The following is an 18,856-nucleotide window of genomic DNA, read 5'->3' as shown; positions in this document are numbered from 1 at the left end:
GCGCGAAGCCCTCTCGCCGCACGCCTCCTGCCATCAATTCCCTCGCCTTCTTAAGACCACCCGCCCCCCCCCAACTTTTCCACCCTCACTAAGGAGGGATCGGACTCCGGGCTGCACCTGCTCAGCGGCCCCAGAAGGGGGGGGCAGGGGGGGCCCAGAGCAACCAGGGAAGCCCAGTTAAGGGGGCTCAGATCAGACCAGAAGAAACGGCGTTTCAAAGAACCGAGAGAAGCCAGGAGTCCCGCGGGCCGCGCCGCAGTTGCCCTTCCAGCCTATCTGCACAAATTCCGGCCTTCCCGGCAGAGCTCCGGCGCTGCCCCTCCGCCCTCGCTCGCGTCCCGATGCCCCTCGGGCTGCGCTGCCGGCAACGTTTGAAATGGGCTGCCCGAAAGGGCCGGCGAGGGGGAAGCGGCTGGGAGGGTTCAGGGCAGCTCGGCCGCCGGAAAGCGGATCGGAAGCCCCGGGGCGGACTGGGCCGTTTGCGAAGAAGCGCAACTGGGAATAGCGAAGCCTCTCGGTCAGGATGGGCCGCAAAGGGCAGGGAGGGCCTGGAATTGGGGCGGCGATTGCTCCCTGCCCACCGGCTGCAGGCACGCCACGCGGGAGCCCCCCGGGCAGGAAACGCCGCCCGAGCCCCTGACTGGGGATTGCGGCCCCGCTGCCCCCGGACCTGTTTAGCCGAGGCCCGGCACGGGCACTTGGGGGCAGACCAGGCCCTCGTCCTCCCGGGATGGCTTCGTGGCCCCCTCCCCGTCGGAGCCCGGGCTCAGCACCCCCTCCTGCCGGGTCTCTGCTCCGCCTGCGCTGACTCGCTCCTGAACGGCACCCTGCCCAAGATAACGGGCGACCAAGCAGACCCTGCGGAGTGATCCTGGGAAAGGGGGGGAGGGGCCGCCGGGCGCTCTCCCTCGGGGCCGGGGGCGGGAGGAGCCCTCCAGGAGGAAGCTGCCCGGGCAGGTGGTGCCAAGGACCCGCCACGCGGCCCTCGGGCATCGCCGCTATTCAGGTGGGCATGAAGTTAAGCAATGCTGCCCTCTAGCGGCGGTTGGCTCCTGGGATATCCTGGCAGGCTACGCTCACTATCGGCTGCTTTTGCACTGAGCGAGGTGGTCATAAATAGATGGAAAAGAGGCAACCCCACATAATCTACTTTCCCTAGTAGAGATCACTTCTAAACCGCCTGGAATCCCCCTGCAAAGCCAACAGTTCTGCCTACAAGGAACAAAGGATCGCTTTAGCCATGAATGTAGGTCAGCTGTAAAGGCTTAGCCTCCACTGTCAATCACCAGCTTCTGGTTGCCAGGCCGTGTCTGGGATGCGTGAAGGAGCTGCAGTGCCAATCTTAGCCAGGCAACTGCCCTTGTCCAGAGGGCCAAAGTCAGGAGAGGAGCCCGTGCCCAGGATGTCCAGCATAAATAATGCGAGACTGTTGGGATGTAATCAGTCATTTAAAAGCCAGGCAGGACCAAACATTTTGGTCTTTGGTTTCGGTAGTTACATAATTCTAGTCTATCCTGCTTGCAAATTGTGTTAGGGCCCTCGAGGTGTTCTTCTGAGATCTTAGAAATACAACCACATCATCTGCATGTCACAAGTACAGGCAAATGCTTTAGATTTACTGCACAAATCAACACTATTGAAAGAGATTTCTTTCTAAGATGAATGTCCTAATTTGTTAAATTGCCTACCAAGTTATGTCTATAGAAAACCAATAATGGGGCCAGGATAATCCATGCCTAATTCCATAGTTTTGGGAAATGACATCTGACCTTCAGCTTTGTATGCTTATGAAGCTTTGGAAATTAGAAGGAACTCGGGCAAGGAGCTTCCAGCTTTTCCCACTATCTTGATAAATAGAAAAAAAGGTGACTTAAAATCAATGAAGGCTGCATAAAGGAAGATTGCAGAAGAGGTAGAATATTTTTCTATTAAGACTAAACCGCAGTAGGTTGGTCCTCTCTTTTTGCCCACCTGATTTTTCTACCCACTTCCTCAGATTCCCGTATGGCATGTATTCTTTTGTTGAAAGCAAATTCGTAGCTTTATATGTGTTGAGACACCTCCCCTCTTTTCCTCAGAGAGTGCTATCATTGTAAGGCCTCGATCCCCAAGGGTGCTATCTACAAACAGTGAAACTCGGGAGGCTGGGTCATTTTTAATTGAGAACATCTTAAATCCCTGGCTGAGGCCTTTTGGGCCTTCCCTGATCTTAATTAGCTGATTAGTCATTAACCTCTGCAAGCATTGCTGGAGGCCAAACCGGGTCTGCTGAGGGTTGAGGCCTTTTCTGATCTCCCACCTCATTATACTGTTTCCTAAAATTCCTCTCCCGTTAACAAGAAGCAGAACATTTCAACGCTGGTCCATTTTTAAAATGTGCAAAATAAAGGCTGCTCTCATTTCTAATTGCATTGGATGTTGAAGAACTACAATGTCCATCACTCCAATAATTTCTTAGATTGGAGATTGCTGCTGATAAAGAAGCAGCAATCTTCTTTTAAAAAAAGATGATGCTTTTGCACTAACATTATAGGTACTTTAACTTTACATCTTATAATTGGGAATTCAGTTGTTTGGGTTCCCCACAATCTTTATCAAACCATGGCTTGGGGGCACATTTACATTATTGACATGACAGTGTGTTCCTGGGTTCTACTTTTTGTGAAACCTTGTTGGAGACTGCAGATAAAAGAGATCACTATCAAAAGTCACGGTCTTGCCTTGTCCAGAGGGGAGGACCTTAAACTTTCCCATAGAAAATCATATATAAAGAAGGCTGCTGAAAAATAGATTTCACACATAAATGGGACAATTGAAGAATAAAGATAAAATGCTTTAGAGAGGCAGACAAATGCCTGAGATGATGTAACAATTACCCTCTTTTGGTCCCCAGCCAGGAAGTCCCCACCCACTATGGGTGATCCTTCTCAGAAAAACCCTCTGAAACATGGAGGATTGTGTCATTCCTTCTCTTGACTGCTGCTTTCCAACTCTCAGGCATTTTTCCCTTCAGGATTTCCATCCATGGAATCCTTTTCTAGACTCTGTGTGTGTGTGTGTGTGTGTGTGTGTGTGTGTGTGTGTGTGTATGCGCATGCATTGAAAGGGCACAAATATATATATATGACTGTTATGAGCCTCCAGGGCTTACATTATATAAGATAATAAATAATTAAATTTAAATAATTATATAAATCCTTCCAATTCTGCTCCTCCACCCCCATCCCTTAGCTATTGAAGTTACCTGGCCTGCAATCTGAAAAACGCAAAATTAGAAAAACCTATCTAGGGCTCATGCAAAACTAAGTATAATGCAACAGGAAATCAGAAGTACTAAGGGAATGAGTGTTGGAAGAAATATCCATCTGGTTCTGTTCCACATGAGGAGAAAGACACTGGAAACATGGAGGCTGATTGGAAAGATGGTTTATTGATGAACAGAACCACATGGATTTGAGGTCCTGGGCAGCTGACCAGATGGAGTGGAGAGTGAGGGTTATTTATACCTTCTCTTGAGCCTTGCCCTTGAACTTCCTGTTCCTGTGCAAGAAATGTATTCTATTGGTTGTTGTAGGGCAGTGTTGGTGAACCTTTTCAGCACTAAGTGCTGAGCGCATGCGTGCCAGAAACCAGAAGAGCAGCCGCCCGGTGCGCATGCATGTGCCAAGAAGATGATTTTCCAGTTTCCAGTGCACACATGCATACCGGCTAGCTGGTCTTCATGTGCGCATGTGCACCAGAAACCAGGTGGCCGGTACACATGAGCGTGCCAGAAACTGGAAGAGCAGCCGTTCGGGTCACACATGCACAGTAAGCAGCTGCTCTTCCAGTTTCTTGCGCTCCCACGCACATGAAGACCAGCTGGCCGGCACACCGGAACCCAGAAGAGCAACAGGCGACGACTCACATGCCCAGAGAGATGGCTCTGCATGCCACTTCCGGCACGTGTGCCATAGGTTCGCCATCACAGTTGTAGGGGTCACTGCTAACTTTGTAGGCTGTCTGAGTCCCAGACTTGGTTGAAGCTTGCTGGGTGATGCAATGAAGGGGCTTCTTGTGCCATGTGGTGAGCTCTGCTGCTAGGTGGTAGAGGGCTAATCCTATTGTGTCCTGAGGGGTCATGTCTTAATCCCACCACCCTGGAGCTGAAGGTCTTTTGTAGATAGGCTGGCCCAGTCCTTCTCAATGGGCACCAAATATCTGCTGGGGGCAGGGAAGCTCTGTGCTTCTGTCTTTAGAAACATGTTTCTCCTTTAGGGAAAATATAATATTCTGCCTTTTTAATATTTCCTAAAATATTTCATTCTTCTAAGAGGGGTGGGTGCTAACTTTCTACAAGGGTACACTACAAAGACAAGGGTTTTACTGAAAATGTTAGAATAATAGCTACTGCACCAGGGCCAGACAGGGCAACTCCCTCTTGCGTGAACTGATCAACTGGCCCCCATCTTCACCTGCATCTTTAATCAATCACTGGAGAGGTGCTACGTCCCTTCTTGCTTCAAACGCTCTACTGTCATTCCGGTGCCCAAGAAACCTTCCATCAAGGAGCTGAATGACCACTGACCGGTTGCCCTGACATCCGTAGTTATGAAAACCTTCGAACGGTTAGTGTTGGCCCACCTGAAGGCCATCACAGATCTGCTGCAGGACCCCTTGCAATTTGCCTACCATGCAAACAGGTCAGCAGATGATGCTGTCAATATGGCACTGCACTCTTACAACATCCTGAATCCCCAAAGAACTAAATAAGGGTCCTTTTTGTAGACTTCCGCTCAACGTTCAACATCACCATTCCTGAAATCCTCCTCTCTAAACTGACTCGGCTTGCTGTGCCTGACCACACTTGTAGATGGATCATAAGCTTTCTAATGAATAGGAAGCAGCAGGTGAAGCTAGGGAAAACACCACATTGAACCTCCATTCAATTAGCACAGGAAACCCCCCCTCCCCAGGGCTGCTCTCTCCATTACTCTCCTCTCTCTATACTAATGGCTGCATCTCGAAGGATCCCTCGGTTAAAGTACTGAAGTTTGCAGACGATACAACAGTCATTGATCTCATTTGAGATAGTGATGAGTCTGCATATAGAGGGGAGGTAGATCAACTGGACCTGTAGTGCAGCTGGAACAATCTGGGCCTGAACACTCTTAAAACTGTAGAGATAATAGTAGATTTAAGAAGTTCTCCTACCACCTCTTCAGTGGTGGGATTCTGCCGGTTCTAGGGGGTTCGGCCAAACCGTTTGTTAAATTGCTGGCTCGCCCCACCCCTTGCCCCGCCCCTCCGCACCACTATTTATTGCCAATGAATAATGGTAGGCAAGGGGCGGGCGAGCCAGCAATTTAACAAACGATTCAGTGTTTTTTTATAATTTTATTGGCCCGCGGAGCTTCAGCATAGGCCAATTAGCCCTTGATTAGATTGGCTCCCGACTGTTAGCTGATTTGCTCTCAGCTGTTTTGCTCAGGGCTCTGCTGTTTGCTTGAGCAAATTTTTTTTCCCCTAGCTATGCTGAAAAACGAAACTGAAAGTAAAGCAGGCTGTTGGCTTTGCTGTTGCTGCAACCTTGGAAAATTAGGCAAGCAGATTTCTTTTCTTTTTCCTCACCAAAAAAGGTAGGTGCAAACAATGGGAAATTTACGGAAAAAGAGGAGAGTTCAAGATTTTAAAACACAAAAGAAAAAAAAGCCCTATTTAACTAGGGAATTGTAATAATTGAGATACTATTAATTGTATATTGTGTTGAAAGCAGAAATGGTTAAGTTGTGGTTTGGAGGAATATATGGGGGAAATTATTTGGTTTATTATTATTGGTAAATATAATTAATTGATTTGTAAGAAATTGGATTGCATGGAAATAATTGGAATATTCATGTTCATATTGATTAATATACAAAACAGGTAGTTATATAACTAATTGATTTATATTAAAATATTGAATTTATATTAAACAACTGTAATATTACATAATTAACCAATGTGAGGATGGATATAAAAATAGATGACAATGGGAAGGGGTATAATATAGAATAGAAGGGAAAATTTGAATTTGATTAAGATTAGAGATGAGAATGAAGGGTAATATTGTTTTACAAAAATAGATGAGGAATAAATATGGCAAAAAGGAAATATAGAAATTGTAAATTTAATTGAAATGACTAAACACTGTTTAAATTTGTGAACCGGCTAAATACTCTGTTCAAAGAAAATACATTGTATGTTTGTATGTGTGTTTCTAATTATTGCAATTTATTCATATTTGTTCTCTTTTATTCTTTAAAGTTTAACAATTCATTCTTTATCTTAATATTTTTATATTTGTTTGGGGTTGGCTTTCTTCCCTTTCATCTTTTTTATTGTACAGCAATCTTTCTCCTCAAACCTACCACCTCTCTCTTTTCTTTCCTTCTTGCTTTCTCTTCCTCCCCCTCTTCTTCTCCTCCCTACTTCCTCTTCCTTTCTCCTTCTCCTCCTCTCTTCCTCCCTCTCTTACCCTCACTCCTACTCTAATTTCCCTTCCCTTCCTTCATCCCTCTCTGTTGCTGTATCCTTTTATGCATATGGACTACTCAGAGGGCTGAAAAAGTTATTTCTGACTGAAATGAGTGACACGGTTGTTAAGAATGCTACAATGGGCATAAATGATGACCAGTCATAAGTGCGAAGACCGGTCAAAAGTGCGAGGACCTGTCAGAAATCACTTTTTTCAGCCCTCTGGGTAGTCCTTTTGTGCATATGGACTACTCAAAGGGCTGAAAAGGTTATTTTTGACTGGTCCTCACACTTTTGACCAGTCCTCAAACTTACAACTGTCCTCACATTTTACGTTTTTGCCCTATCTTGTCACCATGATGAAGAGAAGCAGTTGTGAAATGAGTGACACGGTTGTTAAGAATGCCGCAACGGGCATAAATGTGAGGATGGTCATCAGTGCGAGGACCGGTCAAAAGTGCAAGGACCAGTCAGAAATGACTTTTTTCAGCCCTCTGTAGTCCCTATGCAGATAGCCACGCCCACCCAGTCACATGACCACCAAGCCACACCCCCAACTAAGCCACGCCCACAGAACCGGTTGTTAAAAAAAATGAATCCCCCCACTGCACCTCTTACAATATTAGGCACAGTATCAACAGTAGAAACCTTCAGGTTTCTAGGTTCTATTATCCCCAAGGACTTGAAATGGACCCCTAACATTATTAAAATGGTATGATAAAACATCATTAAAACGGCATAACAAAGAATATTCTTCTTGTGTCAACTCAAAAAGCTCAAACTGCCCAAGGAGCTGCTGATCCAGTTCTACAGAGGAATTATTGTGTCTGTGTCATTTGTACCTTAATAACTGTCTGGTTTGGCACAGCATCCAAACAGGATAGGTACAGATTTCAGCAGAAAGTTAGGACCAGGGGTGAAATGTAAAATTTGTTACTACCAGTTCTGTGGGCGTGGCTTGGTGGTGGTGGTGGGTAATGTGACTGGGTGGGTGTGGCCAACTTTTTTCTTTTTTTAACTTTTCAAAGCATTTTTTGTAATGCTTTGAAAAGCCTCTCTGCCGATCAGGAACTCAGCTGGGATCGTCAGAGACTTTTCAAAGCATTTTTTTTACCACCTCTTCGGCCAAGAGGTTGCAGAAAAAAATGCTTTGAAAAGCCTCTGATGATCCCAGCTGAGCCACGCGATCATCAGAGGCTTTTTTTTTTACTTTTAAAAGCATTTTTTCATCGGAAGAGGTTGTAGAAAAAATGCTTTTAAAAGTAAAAAAAAAAAAAGCCTCTAATGATCATGCGGCTCAGCTGGGCATGGTGAGGGGGGGGGGGCGCAGGGATTTTTGCTACCGGTTCTCCGAACCACCTGCTGCCATCGTTACCGGGTCCGAACCGGGAGCATTTCATCCCTGGTTAGTACTGCAGAAAAAACCATCGCAACCAGCCTGCCTTCCATTGAGGATCTGTATACTGCGTGAACCAGAAAGAGAGCTGAGAAAATATCTACAGACCCCTCAAATTCTGGATAAAATCTATTTCAACTTCTCCCCTCAGGATGCCGCTCTAGGGCATTGCATGCCAAAACAACCAGACATAAAGATAATTTTTACCCTCATGCCATCACTCTGCTGAACACTTAATTCCCACAGCACTGTCTCATTTCTCATCTTTCCTACTATTGTCTATTGGTTTCTTATGATTTATCAATTGTTGTTTGTAATTTATGATTAATTATTGTAATCATGATTATGATCTATGACCTATATTTGCTGTGAGCTTATGGAGACAAATTCTTTATCTGTCCGATCAAACTTGGTCAATAAATAATTTTCCATTCCATTCCATTCGATCTGGTTTTTCCATTGGGACAGTGGCAACATGATCACAGCTTGGGAGAGTTCACCATTCTTTGCCATCCATAGTTCTCCATGAGATGGGACTTTCCAAAACACAACTGGTATGCCATTTGGAAGCCCTCCTAGACTTGTGCTTTTGGTCACGAACATATAGTCTCTTCAACTTGATCCAACACCTAGCAGCAGACTCTTCGCCACGAATATGGACAAGTTGCTGGTCACTCAGTGTCAGTCCAATTATGCAAAGAGCTCGTTCATTGTCTCTGGTAAACTTGGCTAATTTCTTCGCATCTTCATCGTCATCAAGATTCCATGTTGTTACATCCGGTGGATTAAATACTACGTCCCAAAGTCCTTCTCTATGCAGAAGTAGATTACATTTTGTAGACCAGGATACATAGTTTGTTCCATCCAGCCGGGTTATCATGGAAATATTCGATAACTGTTCTTGTGCCATCTTCACTTGGATTATATATCACAAACACAGTTTTCTGTATTATTCACATTAACTCTCAGTTTAGCTCTGAACAATCCTAATTAGTTCTGGTTGGCTCTGGGCCCATAACCAATATTAAGGATATTGTTGTGTTACCAACCAGCAGAGTAAATGCACAGAGAAACGGTACTGAGAGCAATGAATACAATACAGTTACAAGAGAAATTCAAGATTAGAAATTTAGGACATATTAGACATTATTTAGGTCTTGACATTGTTCAAACTGCTAGAGGGTATAAACTGTCACAGGCTAGCAAAATAAGCCAGATGTTAAAACGCTATAGCATGGAGCTATGTAAGCCAGCTAAAACGCCAGAGGCACAGGATTTTCAACATGAAGAAATCCAAAGTCCTGGATTTAGTAAGGAGATCTATCAATCGCTGATAGGGAGTCTATCGTATATTAGCAATTGGTCGAGACCTGATATTTCGTATAGCATAAACCAATTAGCAAGGTATAATGCAGAGCCAACAGATAGGCATTGTCAGGCCGCAAAGCGGATATTAAGATATTTATTTATTTATTTATTTATTTTTATTTATTTATTAAATTTTTATACCGCCCCCTCTCCCGAAGGACTCGGGGCGGTGAACAGCCAAAATTAAAACACACAATACAAATATTAAAATACATTAAAACGAAATTAAATTATCTTTGGCTTCTCCAATTTAAAACCCCTTACCCATAAAATTCCCCAATTAAAAGATTTTTAACCCAGCCCGGCTTGCTGAAATAAAAGTCTTCAGGGCCCGGCGGAAGGTCCGGAGGTCCAGGATTATTCATATCCCTGGGGGTAGCTCATTCCAGAGGGCGGGTGCCCCCACAGAGAAGGCTCTTCCCCGGGGGGTCGCCAGCCGACATTGCCTGACAGACGGCACCCTGAGGAGGCCCTCTCTGTGGGAGCATGTTGGCCGGTGGGAGGTTATCGGAGGCAGAAGATGGTCTCGTAAGTAATCGGGTCCTAAGCCATGGAGCGCTTTGAAGATGAGAACCAACACCTTGAAGCACACTCGGAAGACCACTGGAAGCCAATGCAGCTCGCGCAGGAGAGGTGTTACGTGGGAGCGCCATGTCGCCCCCATAAGTACCCACGCGGCCGCATTCTGCACCAGTTGGAGCCTCCGAGTGCTCCTCAAGGGGAGCCCCATGTAGAGAGCATTGCAGTAGTCGAGGCGGGAAGTAACGAGGGCATGAGTGACCATGCATAAGGAGTCCCGATCCAGAAAGGGGCGCAACTGGCGTATCAGGCGAACCTGATAGAAAGCCCCCCTGGCCACGGCCGTCATATGCTCTTCTAAAGACAGCCGTGCGTCCAGGAGGACACCCAAGTTACGCGCCCTCTCCGATGGCACCAGCTGACTATATCGGGACGCCGGCAGCCACAGCCACTCAGTCTTGGAGGGGTTGAGTCGGAGCCTGTTCCTCCCCATCCAGACCCGCACGGCCTCCAGGCACCGGGACATCACTTCAAGGGCATCGTTGGGGTGGTCTGGGGTGGAGATGTACAGCTGGGTGTCATCAGCATACAGATGGCACTGCACCCCAAAACTATGAATGATCTCACCCAGCGGCTTCACATAAATGTTGAACAGGAGAGGCAAGAGGACCGACCCTTGTGGCACCCCACAAACCAAGTGCCTTGAGGTCGACCTCTGCCCTCCAGCCAACACAGACTGCGACCGGTCGGAGAGATAGGAGGAGAACCACCGTAAAACAGTGCCTCCCACTCCCAACCCTTCCAACCGGCGCAGCATGATACCATGGTCGATTTAAAGATGACAATGCATTATGCATTATATTTAGAACCTAACCGTGATCTTACACTGAGTGCATATGCTGATGCTAGTTTCGCTACTGATTTGACCACCAGAAAATCTACATCAGGTATTACGATAATGTTAGGTAATTGTTTAATAGGATGGAAGTCAATAAGGCAGAAACATATTAGTTTATCCACTATGGAAGCAGAATTTTCTTGTTTGTCACTAGTATGTACTGATTTAATTTATTATAAACAGTTAATGATTGATGTCGGATTAAAGGTAGATTATCCTATTGTAATTTATGAGGATAACCAAACTGCTATGAAAATGGCAACAAATTTAGCAGTTAAGACAAGATTGAAATATACTGATATTCGTTATTTGAATGTTCATCAGAGTATTCAAAGTAATATGGTTCAGTTAGAATATTGTATGTCTGAAAACAATGTAGCTGATAATTTCACCAAAGCGCAGGGTGCAATTAAACATAAAATGTGTTGCGAAAGCTATGGCTTGAGAATTTGAACAGGTATATATTAGCCTGTCCAAAGGGGAGAATGTTAGGATATGGTATAAGTCTAACAAGTTGTCCAGGCAATATATGTGTTCTATCACTTTAAACGTATTCTGTAACTCTAAGATGTAATGCTGAGTAATTGTACTTCTGAGTCATTGTAATGACTAATGACTGTTGACTGAATGCTGACTGCAATTATCATAATTGTACTGTTGAGTCATTGCGCTGCTGACTTCACTTATCTTAAGTGGATAATTACTAGTGTAAACTGTATATAAGGAGAGAGCCGAGCTATAGTCATTGTTGGACCTGCTCTCATCATTGCTTGACTTGCTGCTTGACTGGAACTGTTGATTGGAACTGTTACTGTCATGTGTGAAGAAGCTCTCATCGTAGATGGATATGCTGCCATCATGATTTCTTACCAGCGTGAATTATTGCTGTTTGTCTGGTAAGAAGATATCTGTAACTTCGGATTGATTTGAATGGCTAAAGACTTGGATTGACTAAAAGACTATGCAATTGTTTTTCACTACAAAGTAAAAGCTTTGTTAAATCAGTTTGTATGTATTGTATTCATTGCTCTTAGTACCGTTTTTCTGTGCATTTACTCTGCTGGTTGGTAACACAACAATATCCTTAACACTATCAATGATTTCTTTAAATGTAAAGGTTATTTTCTACAGTTCATTTTTAAACCTAGGCTAGTCAGCCACTATCCCTTTTGCCAAATGGGCAGACATATAAATTGATTAAAATAAAATAATAAATGAAACAAGTGTTATGTTGAGGAGGGACTGGTCTTGTTCTCTATTCCCCAGAGAGCAGGATCAGAACCAATGAATCAAAACTATAAACTTACTGCCTGTAGTACAGTGGACTAAAGCATTGTTATTAACATCTGCTGCTTGCAATTACTGCAAGTTCAAATCTCACCAAGCTCAAGGTTAACTCAGCCTTCCATCCTTTCAACGGTAGGTGAAATGAGGACCCAGATTGTGGGGGCAATAAGCTGACTTTGTATAAATATACAAAAGTATGAAGGCTATTGCTTAACGCATTGTAAGCCACCCTGAGTCTCCGGAGAAGGGCGGCATATAAATTAAAGAAAAAAAAAACTATAAGGAAACTCAATAAATTTTAGAGATAAGGGAGAACGTGGCCACATAGATGTCTTCTTTGTTAGGATGTTTCTGTTGAGTTTAGGCAGCGTGACTAGTTATTATGAGATAAACCCAGGAGCAAAACACAGCACGCAGAGCCTTTAGATAATTAACAGTGGTTTATATACAGCTAAATATATACAGACTTATACATAGTAAATACCTTATCATACAGCTACTGACATACAGAAAGCAATGATACACACGAGGAGAGAGAACATGAGAAGGGAAACATCCTCTAATGGCTTCCCTTATATAGACAGCTTCTGACCCAGCTTCTTAAAATGGCAGTAACCCTGCTGCCTCATTCCTATTGCATCAGCTTTCAGTTGCCTCCACTTACAACCTTCCATCAGTTTACAGCAGAGGGGAGTTTCAGCAGGATCTGACCAGTTCTGAAGAACCGGTAGTAAAAATTCTGACTAGCCCCACCTCCATCTATTCTCTGCCTCCCAAGTCCCAGCTGACAGGGAGGAAATGGGAATTTTGCAGTAACCTTCCCCTGGATTGGGGAGGGAATGGAGATTTTACAGTATCCTTCCCCTGGAGTGGGAAGGTAATGGAGATTTTACAGTATCTTTACCCTGCCACGCCCACCAAGTCACGCTTACCAAGGCATGCCACACCCACCAAGCCACACCCACAGAACCGGTAGTAAAAAAAATTTAAACCCACCACTGGCTTACAGCTATTAAATCTACATACCCTGACAGTTTCCCTTCACAGCAGGCTGGAGATCCACCTGACCTAAATATTTTAGCAGGTCCTGCATAAGCAGGGGCTTGGATGAGATATCCATGGAGAGTTCCTCCATTATTTTATAAATAATCCACAATTGGGGTTGGACTAGAAGAACCTCCAAGGTCCCTTCCAAGTCTGTTATTTTCTTATTCTGTTAATTAAGTCATGAACTGCAGAGAGAAAAGCCAGCATTTTTTTCCCTTGGCAGTTGACAAACCTATAAAGAGCTTTGTTTGAAGAAAGGACATTTTTCCCAGGGAATCACAGGAAGGAGGCTCCTCTGAGGTCCTTTTTCTTCCTCTTACTGTTAATTTGAATTAATCACAATGGCTCTGCTATTTTGGGGGAGGTTATAAAAGACCACAGACCACCTGCTTAGCAGTTCACCACTCAAATCCTACATGGGTCACTTTTTTTGTGATGCATGATGGATCCATTTTTAAAGTGATAACATCTGTTGCTTGTACACATTTTATTTATAATTCTTCCCCGGGTGATTATAACAGGAGCTTGGCAAGTAATCACCAGCTGTGTGAATTAGCTAGGAAAGGCAGTGGTTATTTGATCTGTATACAGAGGTAGCCATGTCTGGAGGGAATAAAACGACAGCTGAGGAACTGTCCCATTGAAGGACTTTAAAATTGCTAAAAATATATGAAGTAGTAAAAGTATCCAATTTATGGCTGATGGTGTAATGCCACTCAAATCAAAGCAGTGGTGAAATCCGAATAATTTCCCTACCGGTTCTGTGGGGGTAGCTTGGGGGTCATGTGAGTGGCTGGGCATGGCCAACTCAATGTCACTCCCATCTAGTCACATGACATACACACCCCAGCCACCCCTACCCAGGTTTTGTGGCTCCCGGTGTTTTCTATGGGAAATGGGTCATGTAGCTGAGTGAGCGTGGCCAACTTGGTTGGTTTCACCCTTAGGAAATTTCTCCTTAGTCCAACTCACAATAAAATAGCACAATAAAATAGCACTGTTCCAATATTTAGAATAGAATAGAATAACAGAGTTGGAAAGGACCTTGGAGGTCTTCTAGTCCAACCCCCTGCTTAGGCAGGAAACTCTACACCACTTCAGACAAATGGTTATCCAACATCTTCTTAAAAACTTCCAGTGTTGGAGCATTTACAACTTCTGGAAGCAAATTGTTCCACTGAATTGTTCTGTCAGGAAATTTGAGGGGCTCCTACAAAAATGAGGGAGTCAATCTATTTTCCAAAGCACCAAAAGGCACAACAAGAAACAATGGATGGAAACTAACCAAAGAGAGAAGCAACCTAGGACTAAGGAGAAATTTCCTAAGGGTGAGACCAATCAACCAATGGAATAACTTGCCATCAGCTTTCAAAAAAAGTGAGGGAAGTACACCCCAAAAGGACAGTGCCAGGAACCACGAAAACAATGCAGAAAACTTAGAACAGCCATTCCCCTTTTTTAAAAAAGTGAACCCCAAAGCAAATGCAGCAGCTGAGAGGGAAACTAAGAGCAGCTGCTCAGGCTAATTGAAAGCCTGGGGGTGCTGCCAAAAGCCATTAACCCTTCCAACTCTATTATTCTATGTTCTCTATTTTCTAAATTGGGTGCTTCACAACAGAAGCAATACAACTGACTGGACCACACATGCGTTAAATTCACAGGCTGTATGACCAAGCTGCATCATTGTCCCCTCCTGTATCTTTTCCCCCAGGAAGAAACAAGAAGTAGCCAACACTGCAGCAGCTATAAAAGGTCTTGGGAAATTCCAGGGAGTATCAGCTGATCACAGAAGTGTTACTTAATACTCTTTATAATGAAAATGTTTGTAATCTTGTCCTTCTTCCTGAAGGGAAGAGGTTAATCCCATCCCTAGATGGGTGATTGACAGGTTTCCCTGCCCTAATCCTGTCAGTTTCTGTTGTTAATTGACTTGATTCAGCGTGTATCGGCTGCATTCCAGCTGCAACTATTAAGTGGAGCTATTAACTGAAGAGAGGGAGGGAGGAAGGGAGAGGGAGAGGGAGAGGGAGAGGGAGAGAGAGAGGGAGAGAGAGAGAGAGAGAGAGAGAGAGAGAGAGAGAGAGAGAGAGAGAGAGACTCTTGCACTTTATTTTTAACCGGTTCTCCGAACTGTCTAAACAATTTACTAACGGTTTGAGGGAACCGGTGAGAACCGGCTGAATTTCACCTGTGAATCAAAGGCCTTTGCCCAATCCCTAACATTTCAAGATTACCCACTAACTTTAGCAAGACTGAGGAGTCCTTCTTGTCTGTTACATGTTTCCCCTCTAAATTTTTGTGGTTGCAGATTGGTCTTTGAGTTTTATTTTTTAAGGAAGTACGGCCTATTTTGATTGTACATTTTATAATTTATCCCTCACACCCATCCATCCTTTATCCATCACAGCCTCTTTTCTTTCTTTCCCCTTTGAGGTGGGTGTAATTTCTATATTTCTAGCTCCTTCTTCATATATGTTTGCCCAGATCCTCTCCACAGGATTATGATAATCACTGGCAATTGTGAGACTATTTTATATTTAGAAAATTGATAAAGTCCCTCGGGAGTTGAGCGGCATAAAAATGTGACAAACAAATAAATAAATAAATAAATAAATAAATCATGCCTCTTACAATCCTGACTCAAAATGTTTCCACGGCTATTTTCTAAGCCACAATAAAAATCTGCAATTTGTCATTCTTAATGTTTAGAGAGGCTTAAGTCTGATTGAGCAGACACTCAAGGGTTCACCCTAATTTTGTCCCCACAACAATCCTTACATGCCACCCATCTCAACCATCAAAGTGGTATCAAAGATTAAAAAGCCAGCTACGATAGAATAGTCAACAATCATCTATATAACTGTGGTTCATAGTCAAAGGGGGGGGAATCTTCCCTTCCTTGGGAAACATCAAGTCTGACAAGGACCGTATGCTGACAGGTAGTTACCAAGGAAATGTCAAGCTGCTCAACTGCTTCAATCTTCTCCAACAGAAAAATGGTCAGATGTTCCACCAGGAATCGATCCAGGGCCAAAGCAAGTGGCAGCAGAGAAGCTGGAATTGGCCACATCCATAGAGCTGTCTGACCAGCTCTCCTCCAATTACAGAGCTGGTCAGTCCTGCCACCATGAATGTTGCCACCCCCAAATCTGTCCTTATCCAGAGCAGGTTGGGACCGGACTGTTCTCTTTAGTCCGCTATTGGCGGTTCCCTTGGGTGGAATGCTGCTCAACATCCAGCCCATGAGAAGAATCTTCCAACTGGCAGGCACAGCATGCTGGTTACCCCACGGATTGTTTCTGGGGAGGGGGAGGATTCCCCCTTTTGTACTATCAATCAATGGAACATTTTCTCCATTCCTGTTTGTCACCTGGTCAGCTCCTTAACTATTCGCTACTAGACAGCAGCAAAAGGGAGAGTTGTTATTAAAAAAAAAAGTTATTGGCTTCCATCTACAGGTCATGCAGATGTTGTAGCCGGTGAATCAACACTGCAGAGCTGGGGTGTGAGGAAGGGGTCCAGATGTGGGGACTAACGTGGGACTTGTCAACTGTCCTCTAGAGATCCTATGAACAGAGACGCTCCAGAGGACTCAGAGTGGAGTCTTTTAATTAAGACACTTTCAGTTGCAGCCATGACGCCACGGACAAACCACTCACATCCAAGGGTTTGCCCTCTCTGGGTCAGCTAATTTAAAAAGAAGAGAGAGGAGGTTGTGGAAAAATGCAAGACTGCCTAGGATGCTCGAATTTCTGCTTGGGGCAGAATATTGGACTTAATCTCCCTTTCCAAATCTATGTAATTTTTATATAGTGAGGATTTATTTCTGCATTATTTGAACCGAACCTTTTTAGTTTTTGTCATTATCTGCAACTGCCAAGAGTTTATTAAGGATTGAGGAAGGAACTCCCACAAAAACATAAACAAGCAAGGAAGTTCCTTTGGTGCCCCATGCTTTGGCTTCTCTGTAAACAGTTCCTGATCTTGAAAGTGCCACCAAGTACAACATGCTGTTAACATGGAAGATCCTGAACTGACGTGTGCTGGCTTTGTTCTGATTGGGGGGACAAGGGTGATTGATTTCCATGACTGGGTAAGACATTTCTTCCCATTTTTCCGTAGAAGGCAGGGCAAGTCATTGTCTCCCCCAAATGGCAGGTTGCTTTTCTCGCCATGATCTCGCTCCCTTTTGGGGGGGGGGGGGAAGCTAAAACTCAATTCCGAGAATGGGAGAGCTGGTTCTTGCAGTCTTTCAGCCGTGCCTCTTGCAGTTGAGCATCTAATAGGATGAGGCAGGTGTAACGACTGTGATGCCTCCATCAACCTGTTCCCCGCATTGCGTTTTTATCAGGGCCATCTGCTCCATGGAGAGTGACAGCTGCTGGGTCGCACAAATAGCTCTGTTGTGTACTTTTGCGTAAAGCAACATATTGTCATAATTTCTTTGCTATCACGGGATGGTATAATGTTAACCAAGGAAAGGTGACATTATTCCTGGTGCCTTCAATGTGCACTGGAGACAAGGTGTTCTTGTACTCGAGGGAAGCCTCTTCTGAGCATCCCCTTCTCCAGAGGCAGGATCTGCCCCCCGGGGGGGGCACCCTTCCTGCTGACTTGTCAGTTGCACCCCTGCTGATTTACCAGCCTGCTTCTCGGAGCAGCTTTCGGAAGAAATGAGCCAAGGAGCCGATCACTCCGTTCTGGGGGGTGATTTATCAAGCCTGCTGCTTTTCCCATTTCCCTTTTTATGAGTCAATAGCATTTGCCTGCACAAGAGGACCATACAGGAATCTGCCGGATTGCTCTCAGTGGCAGTCTAATTATTTGTTACAAAGCAGACTGCAAGGCTTCAACATTTTCCAAATAGCAGGGAGGCAATTAAAAATACTTTATAGCACAATCCCACACAGGTTGACTCAAAGGCCAGCTCTGCTGAGTTCCATGAGAGCTGGTACCACGCCTGCCAGGCTTTAGCTGCATTCGTAAGGCTTGGCCAGGTTGCTGAATTAAGCCATGATCCGGGTTCTTACATTACACTGAATCATGAGCTAAAGAAATAGGTTCTGATTGGACAGAACAGTAAACCATAAATTAAGCTCAAATAACAAAATACCCAAGCTTAAAATTAACACAGTTGAGCATATTCTGTAAATGCATCTGTAAAGTTTTCACTCAACTTTAAATGTCTTATGTGAACACAGGTTTAGACTCTACATCCCTGTATTTCCATTTGTAATTATATTTAATTATTTCAATTTAAAACCACTGGATCAGTGTCTTTCTAAGCAGAATGATCCAGCCCTGACTAGGCAATTCACTACAAAATGGCAATCTTTATTTGCCAGTAGCCGACAGGTAGAACGGCAGGCCAGAAAGTCAGAATCTAAACAGGAATCCATTCCCGCAACAAGCAACATAGAATCCTGAGTAAAATAAACCAATTAATGTCCTGCTGAGCTCTGAGGGAATAGGAACCTGGGCTAACTTCCCATTAGACCTATCTTCTCCCACTCCACTTTCTTAAAATCCCAGAAGTGGGACTGAAAATGTTATAGGCCAGCTGGGCCTGTGTGTGTGTGTGTGTGTGTGTACTCTTGTGTGTATATAAAGCCTTCAAGTCAGTTTGGACTCCTGGTGGCTGCCTGGTCGAGTCCCTGCAGCTTTCCTGGCAAAATTGCTTCCTTTCCTGGGGCTGAGCCATGGGAAATTTGGCCTTGCAGACCCACAAGCTTTCTGACTCTATAAAATCTCATATTGCCATACCAGTGGAGTCACCTTTGCCCACAAAGGCCCTCAGGGCTGCCTCCTCCTCTTCCCCTTTGAATTCTTGCCACCTCCATGAGAAA

The sequence above is a fragment of the Pantherophis guttatus genome, chromosome 14, assembly GCF_059756535.1.
Source record: "Pantherophis guttatus breed Tessera chromosome 14, ASM5975653v1, whole genome shotgun sequence".
Lineage (NCBI taxonomy): Eukaryota > Metazoa > Chordata > Lepidosauria > Squamata > Colubridae > Pantherophis > Pantherophis guttatus.
Note: the sequence above shows the minus strand (reverse complement) of the source record.